General features: G+C 41.4%; 1 protein-coding gene and 1 long non-coding RNA gene across 3 annotated transcripts in view; both read right to left on the reverse strand.

Annotated features, from left to right (window-relative positions):
- The window catches only part of PTPRG (protein tyrosine phosphatase receptor type G), a 770,267-nt gene that overhangs the window by 704,500 nt on the left and 48,998 nt on the right, over window positions 1-16,769 (reverse strand). The window lies entirely within an intron of this gene.
- The window catches only part of LOC129634947 (uncharacterized), a 53,856-nt gene continuing 48,285 nt past the window's right edge, over window positions 11,199-16,769 (reverse strand). Inside the window, exon 3 of the long non-coding RNA XR_008706021.1 lies at window positions 11,199-16,108. This is a non-coding gene — a long non-coding RNA (uncharacterized LOC129634947). The remainder of the gene's footprint in view (window positions 16,109-16,769) is intronic.

A 16,769-nucleotide genomic window follows, 5' to 3' on the forward strand; every position in this document is an offset into this window, starting at 1 on the left:
GATGTGTCCAACTCTTTGCGGCCCCATGGACTGTAGTCCACCAGGCTCCGTTGTTGATGGGATTTCCCAGGCAAGAATACTAGAGTGGGTTGCCATTTCCTTTTCCAGGGGATCTTCCAGACCCAGGGATCAAACCTGCGTCTCCTGCATTGTCAGGTGGATTCTTTACCACTGAGCCACCTGGGAAGCCCTTATGAAGAACTGGGCCACCATAAAAGTAACTCATCTGTAAAACAATCATGGATGTCATCAATTTTACCTTATATTTGAATCCCACTCTAGATTCCTATTCAACTGTGCTTCAGTTATGCCTTTTATTTGAAGACAATCCTCTCCAAACACGTAAAGTCACCTAAAAGTGAGCTTCAAAGAAAAACCCTGTTGGGACAGGAAAATTATTCCTGTAACGCATAAAGTACTCTGCTTCACTCCAGAGGTAAATGCTTAAAATATTTGCAAAGGAAAATAAAGCAGCTGTAAGAACACTAGCTTAACTTACTTCCAGATTTTAAGAGAGTTGAGGAAATTCTCCAATGGTGGAAACATCAGCATTTTTAAGTACTTATGCTCAGAATAGGATTTAAACAGGTCCTAGACTTCCCTGGTGGCTCAGACGGTAAAGCGTCTGCCTACAATGCAGGAGACCTGGGTTCAATCCCTGGGTTGGGAAGATTTCCTGGAGAAGGAAATGGCAACCCACTCCAGTATTCTTGCCTGGAAAATCCCATGGATGGTGGAACCTGGTAGGCTACAGTCCATGGGGTCGCAAAGAGTTGGACACGACTGAGCAACTTCACAACTTCACTTCTGTTATTGAACTCACTGTAATCTGAGTTGTTCATGGGTATTGTTATAGATGCTGTAGCCTGGGGCATCGAGACTTTGAAACACAGTAGGTGACACTCTGGGACATCTCAGTCACATGAATTCACCGAGAGCACCCAACAGCCCACGTGTATGACTGTAGCCACGTCAATACTCTATTCTAGGACTTGCCTGGTGGTCCAGTGGTTGAGAATCCAGTGCAGGGGGACATGGGTTCAATTCCCAGTCAGGGAAGATCCCACATGCTACAGGGCAACTAAGCCCATGCACCACAGCTACTGAAGCCCAAGCACCCTGAAGCCCAAGCTCAGCAACAAGAGAAGCCACCACAATGAGAAGCCCAGGCACAGCAACTAAAGAGTAGCCCCTACTGGCTTCAACTAGAGAAAGCCTGCACACAGCAACAAAGACACAGTGTAGCCACACAAATAAAGAATACATTTTAAAAAATTAAATATCCTAAGGAATTCCAAAATCTCTGGACTGAGGCACAGTAGACTACTGTATTTCTCAGTAATGAGCTTGAAACCCACCCAAGAGAACACCCAAATCCAAGAAAGTTTTAAGAACAAACAAACGACTGCCCAAAACCGACAATGAATTTGGAAGCCCTTGCTGATTCCAGGATGTAGAAATAAGTAAGTTAAAAGTCATTAGCAAAAAAAGGACACTTGGGGGGTAATTTCTCATAAATAACATCTGATTTTTTTTGCTGAAGAGTTTTTGTTATCAGAAAAAGGGTGAGAAACTGAAACCTCACTGATAACACGTTACACATGTACTGTTATAAGCTGAATCATGTCCACCCTGCAAAGGATATACTGGATATATCCTCAGTACCTAACAAAATGACCTTATTTGGAGACAGCATCTTTATAGAGGTGATCAAATTACAATGAGTTCTTTAGAGTGCCCTAATCCATTATGACTGGTGTCTATATAAAAAAGGGGTCTCTGTACACAGACATGCATACAGAGAGAAGACAGCCATCTCCTAGTCAAGGAGAAAGAACTGTGACTCTGTTTCTATTTCATAGATAAGCTCATTTGTGTCATATTTTAGATGCTACATATAAGTGATATCATATGCTATCTGTCTTTCTCTTTCTAACTTAGTATGGTAATCTCTAGGTCCATAGATATTGCTGCAAATGGCATCATTTCATTCTTTTTATGGCTGAATAGTATTCCTTTGTATACATGTACCACGCTGTTATGTCAATGGACATTTGGGTTGTTTACATGTCTCAGCTTTGTAAACAGTGCTGCAATGAACACTGGGGTGCATGTATCTTTTCAAAATACAGCTTTCCCTGGATATATGCCCAGAAAGGACTGCAGGATCATACAGCTACTCTTATTTTTTAGTTTTGGAGGAACCTCCATACAGTTTTGCATAGCGTCTGCACCAATTTACATTCTCACAAACAGTGTAGTAGATAGGAACTATATTCTGATGCTACTATCACAGACCCACTAGAGACTTAAAACACATAAGGGTTATTTCATGTAACAAGTCTGGAGGTAGGGGCCTGCAGGGAAAAATATCTCAGTCTCTGCAATTTCCTTGGCCTTTCGCTCATGGTCTTAAAATGGATGCTGCAGCTCCAAGCTATCACATCTGTATTTCACATTAGGAATGCAAACTATGAAATATCAAAAAGCACACACTTCCCAAATGAATGAATCCCTTCAGAACAACTTTCCTGGAAACCCCAAACAATAACTTCCACTTGTAACTCATCAACCATCCTTATTGGCAGGAGAAGGTAAGAAATGAAGGGTTCTTATTAGGTTTATTGCAATCCCCAATGGTACAAAGACTCCATCAGAAGGAAGGAGAGAATGAATCTTGATTAAGCAAATCTATCAGAGGCCCTAGGAGGTTAGAAATTTGCCCAAGTTCACAAGCATTAAGTGGTACCATACCTGGAACCACTGTGCTATACTGCAACTCTCCAAAAACCCAAAACCTTATGAAAGGGTAGTCCTAACTGAAAAAGAGTTAAGAGTCAGTTGAGGATCCCAGAAGTGGTTCCTGAGCTCAGCGGCCTCTCCTGTTGAGTTTCTGGGTGAAGTGAGAACTCCTGAGTATCCAAGAAAGCCGTAGGGCCAAGAGTCCCTCAGATGTGCCCTCAAACATCAGTGTTTTCTGCATAAACACTGGGTTGGCAAAAAAGTTTGCTTGCGCATTACGGAAAAACCCAAGTTAACTTTTTGGCCTACCCGATACTAGAGGCTTCATTCAGTGCTTGGTAGTAAAATCTAGGAATACACCTCCCCTGCCGGCTACTAATCCCTTGGATGTTTGTTTAGTCAAGTAATATTTATAAACCTCAAACAGGTGAAGCTTTTCGCAGGTAGTCCTTTACTTGGCTTCTTGGCTTCTACAAACAGCAACTGGAAGTTTTCTTCACATCTTCTTTAACTGCACCTTTCCAATTATATAGAAGGCTTGCATTTGTAGGCATCCCATCCACTTTCCTTGTCAATCTCTGCTAACTCAGAGAAGTTTTCTTCCCCAATGTTAGATAACATTACTCAGGAACTACATTCTTCAGCCGGACACTAGATGCAAAGGTAACAAAAACTAAAATGAGCATCACTCACAGCTGCAGCGCCCCCTGAACAAGTCACCCACTCATTCCCCTGAGGGGCTTGGAGCCCTTCCTGTTCCAGCATTTGACAATCCACTCTATGACTGGAGCCGGTGAGGAGAACCTTAAGAGAAAGACATCTCAGGCTGTAGTTAACTTCATGGTCCTTTCCACTCACTTGCCCAGGTTGTTGTTCAGTCGCTCAATGTGTCTGACTCTTTGCAACCCCATGGAGTTCAGTACACCAGGCTCCCCTGTCCTTCACTATCTCCTGGAGTTTGCTCAGATTCATGTCCATTGAGTCAGTGATGCTATCTAACTTTCTCATCCTCTGTTGCCCCCTTCTCCTCCTGCCCTCAAGCTTTCCCAACATCAGGGTCTTTCCCAATGAGTCAGCTCTTTGCATCAGATGACCAAAATACTGGAGTTTCAGCTTCAGCATCAGTCCTTCCAATGAATAGTCAGGACTGATTTCCTTTAGGATGGACTGGTTGGATCTCCTTACAGTCCAAGGGACTCTTCAAGAGTCTTCTCCAGCACCACAGTTCAAAAGCATCAATTCTTCAACACTCAGCCTTGTTTATGATCCAACTCTCACACCCATACATGATCACTGGATAAACTATAGCCTGGACTATATGGACCTTTGCCAGCAAAGTGATGTCTCTGCTTTTTAATATGCTTGTTTAGGTTTGTCATAGCTTTCCTTCCAAAGAGCAACTATCTTCTATTAATTTTCCTAATAATTTCATGGCTGCAGGCACCATCCACAGTGATTTTGGAGCCCAAGAAAATAAAATCCATCATTGTTTCTACGTTTTCCCCTTCTATTTGCCATGATCTCCCAGTTTGCCTCTGCAATATCCATGCAGGATATTACATGGATATCCTTGGCTGTCCTGCCCACCCAAGCAAACCAGAACCTCTCCTAGAAATGGATCTTAATCTTGAGCAGAGCATCTTCCCTAAAAACAAGACACAGGACGGGCCGATTCTTTCCAAGACCCATTGGTCATCAGCTCCCTGTCCTGGTTCCAGCCGTTCCCAAGTCAGCGATCGCATTTTCCCTTCATCCTGAGAATAAACCTGTAGTGCCCTTCCAAAGCCAAATTTTGACTAAGTCCTTCAGAATCCATCCCATTACTAGCAATCAGGAAAACCTCCTTCTATCAGTTTGATATGTATATGAGATATTTCCCTGATATTAAGATACACCCTGGAAAATCAGCCTCTCCTTCAGCTTCGGGGGGGGGGGGGGGGGGGGCGGGGGGGGGGGTGATGCCTGAAATTCTTTAACAGGGAAACAATATTACCACTTATCGTAAAAGTAGCAAAATACTAATTTGGTTTTATTGCACGTAGGATACAAATGTGCCTTCCTAAAGACAACTTGTAAAAGAGGAAGTGACTGAGGCACTTAATCTGATTCATTAAGAGGCTGGTTGCTAACTGGAAATAACCAAAATACACTGTCCTTTATCTTTGTTCAGTAGTCGACACAGTTTATACTTCTTGCCTATGAAGGTAAGACTGTCACAGAACGAGCAAAACCAGAAAACAGAGTCTAAAGACATGAAAAGTTTTTACTTTGCTCAGTTCTAGGGTTTGCCATAATTTGCATAATAAATCAGAGAAAAACACTTTCCGTGGCAAGAGGAAAGCAATTTACAAGATTCTCAAGTCCCTGTTATTTAGTAAAATTAGGTCTTTACCTGCACTGTCTAAAATTGTAACAACATAATCTTTCATATCAAAATGGGTGGCAGGTCCTAAAATATGTACTGCAATCTGTCACTTAAAAATAATAGTAAAAAAAAAAAATTATCATCCAAAGTGATTGACAACAGGAAACTACAGAAGTGTACCAACTTCTGCTCAGCACTAATTGCAATTAGCAAAATCTCCTTTCTGAAATCCTTCTTTCAGCTCCCCGCAACTCATTCACCTTCTCTAATTCCAAAGCAGGTCTTCGGATAAAAACAAAAGCTAGGTCTTCTGACTCCACACATGCCTTTTCACTTCACAATTAACAGTTCCTAGTTCCTAGATCACTCACTCAGCCTGGTGCTGGGGAGGGAGGCAAGAAAAGGTGAAGTGAAGACTTGGTTTCCACCCTAGACTTGGTTTCCACCCTCCAGAAACTGAATTTACCTGGGGAGAAGGAAAGGAGAAGAACACCTACGTAAATGATGTGATAACTGTGCCCGGCTGCTCTGCAGCACTAGTCATTCTGGTATCTAACAGCTCAGACAGAGGTCGGGGAAATCAGTGTTAGTCAGAGTGAGTGACGACATTCGAGAAATACTTCCAAGAATTCCAAAAAGAACAGGAACTGCTGAGGATAATTACACCATAAATAAATGGGCATTTACTTAATGCCAGGCCCTGTGCTGGCTATTTCACACACACCTCACTTAACACTACAGAAAACTACAGGGGTTAGCCATGATCCCCACTTCACAGATAAAGAAACAGAGAATCCGAGGAATTTACCAGCTTGCCCACCAAAATCATCTAAGCAACACAGTTTTCACTAAGGGGTAAATCTATTAATTCTTACATCCACTTATTCATTGGCTATAATTATTTTAACTCGAAACCTCCTATTTCTTTTTTTTTTTTTTTTTTTTTCTTTTTTTTTTGGTCCACACCCACAGCATGCAGGATCTTAGTTCCCTGACCAGGGGTTGAACCCATGTCCTATGCAGTGGAAGTGCACAGTCTTAACCACCGGATCATCAGTGAAGTCCCAAACCCTCTACGCTTAACCTACAAAATCTAATTGATTCTCGGAGAAGAAATATATTTGGAATTACTGTGTCCCAGTTTCCCCCGGCACCAAAAAAAAGAAAGGAAAGAAATTAGGGAGGTAGGGACCAAAAGGGGAAAAAAAAGGAAAATAACTGAGATAAATCAGGAGGTAAACTTCTAAGGCATAGAAATCAGATAAAACATGAGGTCAGCTTTAGCTGACTTACTCTATTTCTGTTCCACACTTCGCAACTGGGGAGGAGAACCACTTCTGAATCTTTAATATTAATCCAATTCCATCTGCAGTTCACACCACACAATCACACTAAAGTTTCAAGATTGAGTCACGTATTTTAATGGGACGCCTGCGATATGGAAGGCAGGCAGCCCAATCTTCTCCAGCACCTGACAATGCCACCTAAGGCAATACCAGTGCTTGTCGTTTCCAGCGCCAGCCACCCAGGGGTACGTACGATGATTCCTTGGGGATAAGAAAAATTCAACCTTTTCCCCATAAATGTTTTTACTTCATAGTCTTTCACATTTTATAATTTATATAATGTTTTAGTGTAACAACACATATACATAAATAAGAAAAATAAATACACATATAATGAGGGCAAGGGTCCAATTTTTTTCTTACAAGACAATGAATGAGATCAGTGAAGACCACTGGTCCACATGCTTATTAAAAAAGGGTAATTTCTTAACTTCCTGTGCCCTCAAGAGCCAAAGTAAGTGACATCACTTTGGAACCACTCCATTAGCTGGTGAAGAAAAAAAAGAGAGGGAGGAGGGTTCAGGATGGGGAATACATGTATACCTGTGGCGGATTCATTTTGATATTCGGCAAAACTAATACAATTATGTAAAGTTTAAAAATAAAATTAAAAAAAAAAAAAAGAGAGAACTCAAGTCTTATTTCAGTCTTCCTTGGAAAGGTATTTGATTCCTAGCTGATTCTGGGCACAAACAATGGCTGACCATTACAAATCTGTGGGGCCACCTCATTACGAGTTCATACTGCAACCAAATCTCATTTTCCCTCTGCAGATTCAATTCACATCAATAGCTCCATATATCACTGGCTACTGCTGTTGGCTGCCTAATTTTGAAACATAAAATTTTTTTGGAAAGATTACTGCCAACACATAATAGGCAAACTGCAATTTCAATTCCCTACACATGTGCTTGAAGGAGCAGGGGGGGCTAGGCAAGCTACAAAATGTAAATGGAGCCTGTTGTTATCAGCTGTTTATAAGTCCCATGACATCTTCCTCTCTTATTCCTCCAGTCACGTATGTCAGGGGTAGGAAAAAAAAAACACACACATCAAAAGTGCTGCCACTCAATAAAGTCCTGTTATTATTCTGCTCAAGACTAGTTCTCGGGTCTCTTAATCTTCTGAGCTGTGTACACAAAATGCAACAAAATTAAGCAGTGGTGGCTGTACACAGCCAATCTTCATTAGGCAGAATTCATTGTGAAGGAGGAACATAGTTGTGTAAAGTCGTTTATTAAGATGTTTTCATCATCAACTTTTGATGAATCTACCACGTATAAGTTAATATTTAAGGGTGACATCTACTTTAATAAAGGGAGACTTCCAAGAGCAGACAAAGCAATCCACTGCCCCCAAGGCTGGTTACACAAACTCTGGCTGTCTCCAAGCCACACATACCTGGTTCATCACTCCCATCAACTTCCTTGCTGAATTCTTCCAGAAAATACTATTTCTTAACAATTCATGTTTATTTTAATGCACCACCCACTGGGACCGCAATGGGAGGTTAAGATGGAGCACGTGTGTTAGAGTCTCAGTCGTATCCAAATCTCTGCGACCCCATGGACGGTAGCCCCCAGGCTCCTCTGTCCATGGGATTCTCCAGGCAAGAATACTGGAATGGGTTGCCATTCCCTTCTCCAGGGGATCCTGCCAACCCAGGGACTGAACCCAGGTCACCTGCATTGATTGAAGCCAGCTTCTTTACCATCTGAGCCACCAGGAAAGCTGGTCCGTGGAAAATCCATACCCATTTTGACAGTGGGGAACAAAGGCAGGATAAGTTTTCTGCTTAGTGCTGGGCTTCTCTATAGCCTCACTACTGACATTTTATACCAGATAATTCTTCCCTGTGGGAGGCTGGCAGGACCTTTAGCAGCTCCTTAGCCTCAACCAAGCAAAGGACAGTATCACTACCTCCCAGTTCTGACAACTGAAAACGTTTCCAGGCATTACCAAATGTCCCCTTGAAAAAGGTGGAGGTTGGGGGGACAAAATTGTGAACGCCTGGTTACACTGGGAACAAGAAATGAAAATCCACTACATACTCAAGCAATGTCTATCACAACTATAAACCTTTCTGGGACACTGAACAATGTCAAGTTTATCTACCAAATAGAAGGTTACGCTAATTTTTATCAGTAAAGGTCAATGAATAGTGAAAGATACTCTTTATCTTTAAAAAAAAAAAAAAAAAACAACTGCCACTTTATTATTGCACTGGATCAATAACTATCCAGAGAAGAACACTTGGAAAATATGTCACAGTTTTTCATATTCAACAACAGAAAATGCCCAGAAAGTACAGTTTTATGGGCCAAAAATTTTTATTTAATCAATTGTCAAGAAAAGCCCTCAGAAAAGTTTTTTCAGAGTCAAACCCACTTAACAGAAGATGAATATACTGTGAGATTCAGTTTAATGGAAAGGAAGAGTTTTGTAAAAGTGTTGCTTTTTTTCTCCCCAAACCACCACTGCTGAATTTCTACAAACCAATACTAAAAAAGACAATTTTTATTTAACTGTTAAAGAAACCAGCTTCCAAAAGCTCAACTGCCATCTACAATTATAATCAAGCCTCATTTAGAATACCCCATCATGTTTTAGTCTTAATTAAAAATGGCAAATCCTTACAAGGGAATGCAATGTGAATTCACAATACCTATGTGAGCAAGACACACACACACACACGCCCCACACTAGATTCTAGGCTTGGGAGACATAACTGTTTTACCAGTTTCTTAATGGATGTAACTTCAGTATTAACTTTAACTTTCATATTTTAAATTAGAAAGGCATAAGGATTATGTTAAGACAATTTGCCAGAAATACAAATAGTTTTTCTAAGCCTGCCATCTTTCACACAGCACATGGCTGATCCTGCATTCCAGCCACTATCTTTACTCTGCATAAAAGGCATGATGTTTCAGTATAATATTTCCACTGATGGAAAACAGTTTTTCCACCACGCTAAATAATAAGAGTTACCAAGTACCACTTGGCCTCTTTGTAAGCTTAGCAATTAGTTATAATAATGTGCCCCTGCATGTTTATAATTTGATGTAATTTTTATATTACAACTCCTTAATATGGTCTCCAGTACAATCAACCCTCTCTCTACAGAACATTAATGCAGACACTATCTGAAAACCACCTCACAAACTCCAGCCGTCGGTCAAAGCCACTTAAAAGGAGACAAACCAAAGAAGACACAGAATGGACAACCTCAGAAGCACACGTGCCAGCTTTTAACCCACAGAATTAAAGAGAAGTGCTCTCACACCTATCCAGTTATGTGATGATTCTTTCTAAAAATCCAACTTCCAAAATTTGTTAACACTGGGTTCAGGTTTCCCTGCTGGAGCAGAGCCTCTGGCAAGGAAGGCAAGAGGGGGGTGAAAAGCTGTAAAGGATAAGCACGCCTCCCATGGAAGCCTGTAAAATTAAGCCTCTCTCAGTTGGACAATTAGCTTTATATAGCTAATCAGGAAGAAAGAAATGAAGGCCATCTGGTTCTTGGAAGAAGTTCTGTATCTGACTAACGCTATCTTCTTGAAAGCAACTTCCCGCAAACAAGAGAGCAGGAGAGAGCAAGGAGAGGAATCCCCTTTTAAACTGCCTGCACACACTGATAAACCCACATGCAAATCAAGTCCCTGACTATTATATCCAGAAGCAATACTAAAGTGATTAAATGCCGACGCCCTAATTGGACAGACCTCATTTGATTCCTAGCTCTGCCGCTTATTAATGGGTTAGCCTTTGGCGAACAATTTGACCTCTTCATGGTGGGCTGGATGGTTCACCCCTGCATCCAGGTTCTTTGCCAGTCTGTGCAGTTCCACAGAGAGCTTCTCTGTCCCTTGACTTGGGGTTTGGACATAAGACTTGCATTGAGATAATTTAACTTCAAGAGTCAATTTAGTGTAAGAACATGGGGCTGTCGCTCAATACCAAAACAGGGATGCAGCTAGCCTCAGACACAAACTAGATCGGGCACTCAGTTCCTCTAGGAAGCCTCCAAAAGTCCTCCATCTCCATGTTCTCTCTTTGCATCAACTTTCTTTTTTGTCTGTCCAACCAATTTCTTGTCTTCCAGGGCCAAAGGCAAGAAGTCATCTACCAGTAAAATCCTTTCTCAAATCGCCAACATCCTCCAATATTCAAATCTCCTTGGTTCAACACAGCAGCGAATCTCTGAGTATAGCAGCAGTGGGTTAGGAGCCCACCATGGATCAATCCAGTGTAGCCCAGGAGGAGACTCATCAAGAGCCACATCAACTTGGATACTCGATGTACAAGACGAAGGTCAATCTAGACTAGTGAAATGTAGCCCACATCCTCCATGTGCCAAGCTGAGTACCTCGGCATAGGGCTGCTCTCTGCCAGGAGACAGAGCTACCATTTTCTTTCCATAAAAGCACCATCTGTTCACAAAGGGCGCCCAATTCTAGTCAAGGCGGCTTCTGGGTCTGTGGGATGGAGCGGAGTGAGCGAAAGGGGTAGTGTGAAGGACCTGGATGGGCTATTGGTATCTGAGAGTTAAAAAGGATGTCTGTATAGAAGAGCGGCCCAACATAGGGAGCAAGTCATTGGATAACTAACTATATTCAAGAGTTTCTCACTGCCACAGAAGGGGAGTTACAGAAAAGAGAAAACTAAATTGAGCCAAGTGGTGTCCAAATGGAATTGGAGGTAGTAAACTTGTGATTCCTAATACATAAAAAGCCATAGATGTAAATGTGTGTGTGTGTGGATAAGACTACTGTGTATGCATGCTAAATTGCTTCAGTCGTGTCTGACTCTTTGTGCCTCTATGGACTGTAGCCCACAAGGCTCCTCTGTCCATGGGATTCTCCAGGCAAGAATACTGGAGTGGGTTGCCATGCCCTTCTCCAGGGGATCTTCCTGACCCAAGGATCAAACCCGTGTCTCTTATGTCTGATGCATTGGCAGGCAGGTTCTTTACCACTAGTGCCAAGGGGAAGAAGCCCCACATACATGGACATACACAATCCCTATTTGTGTCCACTAAGAGGGTCTGGGAACTGTAACATCTCAGGAGCAATGAACTTCCATATAATGCCCAGTTCTTGGTTTCTCCAGTTCATTCTTCTCTAAAAGGAATCAGAGCTCCACGGCTCCTCAACACCTTGGCCAAACAAAATAAACCTAGAACTTCTTGCTCCAGAAAGTAAGGAAGCACTGACATAATGATAGCAACACACGTCAAAAGGACACAGGAACTGGCTGGAAGGAACACCCACTACCTAAATATGGGGGGACTATGAGCATCAAAATAAGGATAGTAACAGATTATAACCCATTAAGTGAAACAGAAATTCATGATTTCCAACAGATGTATAAATAAACAGTATGAATGTTTAAAGAGAATGGCCTTCAAGTGGGGGAAAGAGACTTCCCTGGTGGTCCAGTGGTTGGGGCTTTGCCTTCCAATGCAGGAGGTGTGGGTTCACTCTCTGGTCAGGAAACTGAGATCCCACATGCCTCGAAGTAAAAGAACCAAAATGTAAAACAGAAGCAATACTGTAATAAATTTAATAAAGACTTTAAAGGCGGGGGGGGAGTATACAATAGAGAAGCCTGGAAGATGTTGTCTTTATCAACATCACCAGCAAAGGGACATAAGGAAATCACATGCCACCTGATTAAGATTCGATGAAAGGAACACAGCATTATTTCAGTGATATTTCTGCCCTGACACATAAACCAAATTTACTGGTGAGGAGTCCTCAGATAAACCCAAATTGATGGACAGTCTACAAAACCATTGGTTTGTTAACGTCAAAATACTGATCACAAAAGTCCAAGAAAGCCTGAGGAATCTTCCAGAAATAAAGGACGCTGGCACATGATCTCAAATGGCTCCTTTATTAATTGGGATAATCTGGGCACATTTGAATGAGGCCCGATATTTAAATGACAATGTTGTATCAAAGTTAATTTCTCAGTTGTGATGGACATAGTACGGCACTACAGGAGAGTATCCTTGTATCTAGGAAATACATACAAGTATTCAGAGATGACAGGGCACGAGGTTGGCAATAAATTCAAACTGGTTTGCAGGGGGGTAAGTTTTATTTGTTGCAATTTCTTAATATTATTAATCAACTCTATTTCAATAAAGAGACAGTTTCAAAGACAAAAAAAAAAATTGTATTTATTTTTGGCTATGCTGGGTCTTCATTGCTGGGAGGCCTTTTCTCTAGTTGTAGCGAGTGGGGCTACTCTCTAGCTGTGGTGTGCGGGCTTCTCATTGCGGTGGCTTCTCTTATTCCAGAGCTAAGGCTTTAGGCACTCAGGCTTCAGTAGCTGCAGCTTCTGGGCTCTGTGGAGCACAGGCTCAGTAGCTGTAACTCACAGGCTTAGTTGCTGCACAGCATGTGGGATCTTCCTGGATCACAGATTGAACCCGTGTCTCTTCACCACTGAACCACCAAGGAAGCCCTGTTTTGTTTTTTAATTACAGTATAATTAATTTACAATATTGTGTTCGTTTCAAGTGTACAGCCAACTTATTTATAAACTTTTTCAGATTATTTTCAACTGAAGTTATTATAACATATTGAATATAGTTCCCAGTGCTATACAGTAAATCCTCATTGTTTATCTATTTCATACATAGGGTGTATCTGTTAATTCCATACGTCCCCCATGACCCCCTTTTCCCTTTGGCAACCTTAAGTTTGTTTTCTATGTCTATGAGGCTATTCATTCTGTAAGTAAAATCATTTGTATTATTTTATAATTCCACATTTAAGTGCCATCATACAGTATTTATCTTTGACTTATTTCACTCAGTATTATATTCTCTAGGTGCAACCAAGATGCTACAAATGGCAATATTTGATTCTTTTAATGGCTGAGTAATATCCCACTGTTTAGATGTACCACATCTTCAGTATCCATTCTTCTGTTGATGGACATTTAGGTTGCTTCCAAGTCTTAGTCATTCATGTGGCTATGAACACTGGGGTTGTATGCGTCTTTTCGGATGAGAGTTTTTGTCGTTTACAGATACATGCCCAGGAATGGGATTGCTCGATCACATGGTATCTCTCTTTTTAGTTTTTAAAAGACCCTTTACATTGTTTTCCGTAGTGCTTGAACCAATTTACTTTCCCACCAACAGTGTAGGAGAGTTCTCTTTTGTCCACACTCTCTCCAGCATTCATTGTTTGTAGACAGTAAATCTTATAGACAAATGTTTGTAGACATTCTGACCATCGCTATGCATTTCTCTAGTAATGAGTGTTGTTGAGCATCTTTTCATCTACCTCTTGACGACCTGTAATCCTTCTTTGGAGAAATGTCTATTCAGGTCTTCTGTCCATTTTTCAACTAGAATTCTGTTTTTTATTTATTCAATTGTTTATCTATTTATTTTTGGCTATGCTGGGTCTTCATTGCTGCTCCTGCGTTTTCTGGTTACGTGGAGCAAGGACTGGAGGGCTACTCTTTAATGTGGTATGCAAGCTTCTCAATGCAGTGGTTTGTCCTGTTGCAGAGAAGACTCTAGAGCATGTGGGCTTCAGTAGTTGTGGCTCAGGAGCTCCAGAGTGTGGACTCAGAAATCATGACACATTGGCTTAGTTGCTCTGTGGCACATGGAATCATTCAGAACCAAGGAGCAAACCCATGTCCCCTGCATTGGCAGGCGGATTCTTACTCACTGCACCACCAGGCATTTTGCTTTTCATATTGAGTTATGTAAGCTGTTTGTATATTTTGCAAATTAACCCCTTGTCAGTTGCATTGTTTGCAAATATTTTCTCCTATCCTATAGGTTGTCTTTTCTTCTATGGTTGAAAAAAAAAATTTTTTTTTAACTGTAATGGGTAGAGTGGAAGGTGGCTATGGAAGGCACGAGCACTTTCAGAAAGTGAATAGAGAAGGTCGCTCAGAAAGGACACTTGTGCTGAGATATACATGAGAAGGACCAAACACACAAAAACCCTAGGGGTAGAGAAGACAATTTTGACATGGACTGTACAACAAAATGGTATCATCATCTAACTCTTATGCAGTCTTACTGAGTGCAAAGCAATGGTCTAAGTGCTTTCCATATTTTAACTTATGTATTCCTCACAACAACCTTATGTAGAATTTTTATTAAGTGTTTCAAGTAGAATTAGCGTTACACCCAACCTAAAGATGAGGAAGCTGAGACAAAGGTTTCAGTAACTCATCCAGGTTAGTTAGTAGCACAACCAGGATCTGAACCTACCAGTGTGGCTCCAGGGTCTATACTTAAGTATTACACCATGAAGGCAACCCCAGGCAACAATTGTCAGGATGCAGAGACAGGATGGAGCCAGAACTTTAGGACCATCCTAGCCACACAACTGGAAGAAGGGAGGGAGGGAGTGAATGGGGATGAGTACAAGATGATGTAAGGGAAAGCAGGAACACAGGTGAGAATCTGGGCTTATCATGTGTCACAGATGCTTCTGAAGTAGGGCAACCACTTAGAAGGCTGTCTCCTAGGAAGGATGGTGGCCGAGACCAAGTCAGTATCACAGCGAGATAGAGAGCTCTGGCCAGATTTATTTGTGAGGTAAAGCCAGTAGGACTTGGATAATTGTTCTAGAAACCCACGTTATGAGTCCACCTTCTAAACAAAACTGTATGTACCATCCTGGTTCCTTGGGTCAGAGTGCATACGGGTCACAGTATACCACTGGTGGTTTTCTGATGACGATCATCTCCTGATTCTTAAAAGAAAAAACAGGACAAAAAACCCACCCATCCTTCTGTATTATGAGGCCTTCAGTGATCCAATAACGGCTCATGGTTTACTGAGACTACACCATGCTCAATCTATGTAACTATTTTCCCCTGATCATAAACAATGTCCACTTCATATGATTTCACAGCTTTCTTCTTTACAAAGAGACTCTCTCTCCCACAGATTAAGTCATCTGTTCTGCCTGAATCTCATCAAAGATTATACCTGGCACTGTAATTGGGAGGGTTTTAAATAGATAATTTAACCTTGAAAGAATGTTCATTTGACTCAACGTATCCTTCCAATCTAAGAAACACACCAATTCCCTTTCACCTCAGCATGTCTTCCTTAATTGTGACAGAACTGCCGAGAAATTCATTTTCAAAGAGCTGACTGAGCCACAAGGGAATATTAATACCTAAATATTGAAGCAATCCTGATGCTCTGCTTTAAAGAGGGAGGTTGGATTTGCTAGATGAAAAGACTCCAAAATGTCTCTGGTTTAGGCCTTAAAAAATATATACCTTTAGCATTTTTTTCTCTCTCTGCATTAAGTCAGAAAGTAAAAGGCACAGTCTACTTCTCTTAAAAATGGGGAAAGAAAAAAAAAAGTCCTTTGCTTTCTATTGCTGGTTAACTGCCTTTGCTAGAACGCTGCTAGATTTTTTGAGTATCCTCGTGTGAAGGGTGTGGTTTTCTTCACTTTTGAATACGGAGGAATAAATGTTCTTTCAACTCTGACAGCCTAAGTCTATTCCACTCTGCAGTGCTGACCATGGCCACAGTAATAGCATTTCACATTCTAGATCTGAAATTATACCAGGGTAAGCGCAGATAGAGAGGAAAGGAGAGCATGTGCAGATCGGCTGACCTGTTCTGTCATCCTCTGGTTCACAGCAAAGGCTGTTCCATCAAACGATTACAAATACAAAAGAAAAAGAAAAAAATTAATTCCAGGAACCAGAGAATTCAGAACAAGTAGTAAGATCCCATTCCCCCCAAAGCTGATATCATCAATTCTCTCACATGATTTACAGCCTAGTAATCTATCTCTTTCCATTGATTATCCTGTTGTTATGGGATATAACTGCTCACTGCCCATTCCACGAACTCTAAAGTGTTGCAATGAGAATACACTAATGCACCTTTACAGTGGAGAAGACAGGAGGGAGAAAAAAAAAACAAGGAACAAAAGAGGTTGGAGAATGCATAAAGCTGAAGTTCCTTTCAAAAGCGGTGGAGAGGTTAACAACTTTTCAGGGAGGCAATCAGGCGATTCATCCCCATCAGCTACCCCAGCTCACAGCACTAACTTTCCTAACTGGAAATAGGCCATGTGTACCCTGAACCAGATGAGTGCATTGTGCGGTAGTTTGAGCATACTTTGGCATTGCCTTTCTTTGGGATTGGAATGAAAACTGACCTTTTCCAGTCCTGTGGCCACTGCTGAGTTTTCCAAATTTGCTGGCATATTGAATGCAGCACTTTCACAGCATCATCTTTCAGGATTTGAAAGAGCTCAACTGGAATTCCATCACCTCCACTAGCTTTGTTCGTACTGATG

This window comes from Bubalus kerabau, chromosome 20 (genome assembly GCF_029407905.1).
Source record: "Bubalus kerabau isolate K-KA32 ecotype Philippines breed swamp buffalo chromosome 20, PCC_UOA_SB_1v2, whole genome shotgun sequence".
NCBI lineage: Eukaryota > Metazoa > Chordata > Mammalia > Artiodactyla > Bovidae > Bubalus > Bubalus kerabau.